The following is a 1,233-nucleotide window of genomic DNA, read 5'->3' as shown; positions in this document are numbered from 1 at the left end:
CAACACTGGAAGTTTTTAAGAAGAGACTGGACAGCCATTTGTCCGAAATGGTATAGGGTTTCCTGCCTGAGCAGGGGGTTGGACTAGATGACCTTCAAGGTCCCTTCCAACTTTACTATTATTATTATTATTATTATTATTATTATTATTATTATTATTATTATTATTATTATTATTATTATTATTATTATTATTATATTCTTATGTATTTGCAAACATAGATGTCACACAGGTGCCATTCACATATTCCATGTTAACATGTGCACTTAGTAGTAAACTTAGGTTTTTCTCTCTGTATACAGTCCTTGATACTAGCAGACTAAGAACTATGCCTTCCTCACCTTCAGGCTCCTCTTTTCTTTTCTTTATATTGTACCACCCATGCTGGTGATGTTTATGCTGTAACAACGGCACAGGAGAGATTTGAAGGGGAATAGGGTTTGCTTCAAAAGTCAGATCAGTGCCTCATTACCGGTAGCAAACCACCAGGGTGTGTGCGTGTATGCCAAATTAATAAATGATAGGCAGGCAGAAGAGAAAGGAAAAGGGTTCTTTTTTGACATGCAGCTTAGTGCCTACAGTGGATGTTTCTCTAATTATCATCCTGTCATCTCATTTAATACTGGTGTGGTCCATCAGTTGCCTTTGTTATTTGTTCAAGTGAATTGTTTTGGTAAGATATGATTTGTGATTTTCTGCAGCATCCTGAAAGTCCATAGCTCTTCTATATACTCTAGTGTACAATAGCAGAACTTTTGATCTACTTCAAATGAATACAACTCACCAGCTTCAAGAATTCCATAAATCGATATTGTTTCCTTATTTGGTATTTCAATTGAAAGTGAAGAAGGATGATGGAGGGAGGTAATACATCTAGCAATTCACAGTACAGACTGTTGGCTGTGCTTGGTTTATTGCAGGGGTCTTCAATCTTGGCCCTTTTATGACTTGTGGACTTCAACTCCCAGAATTCCTCAGCCAGCATGCCTGGCTGAGGAATTCTGGGAGTTGAAGTTCACAAGTCATAAAAGGGTCAAGTTTGAAGACCCCTGGTTTATTGGATCTTCAGTATCACTTTTAATTTGCTTTGAAGGACCTGAGACATGAAAATGTTGGTGATATGGAAGTGCCCCAAGTTTAGTGAGCTGGGCTTCCCTGAAAGCAGATCTCCAGCCTTTCACACCCTGCTGACTTCCAACATAATTAGAAACAGTTGAATTCATGGCAATTCTT

This window comes from Protobothrops mucrosquamatus, unplaced genomic scaffold, assembly GCF_001527695.2.
Source record: "Protobothrops mucrosquamatus isolate PMUCROS unplaced genomic scaffold, P.Mucros_1.0 scaffold140, whole genome shotgun sequence".
Classification (NCBI taxonomy): Eukaryota; Metazoa; Chordata; class Lepidosauria; order Squamata; family Viperidae; genus Protobothrops; species Protobothrops mucrosquamatus.
This window is presented reverse-complemented; position numbering follows the sequence as displayed.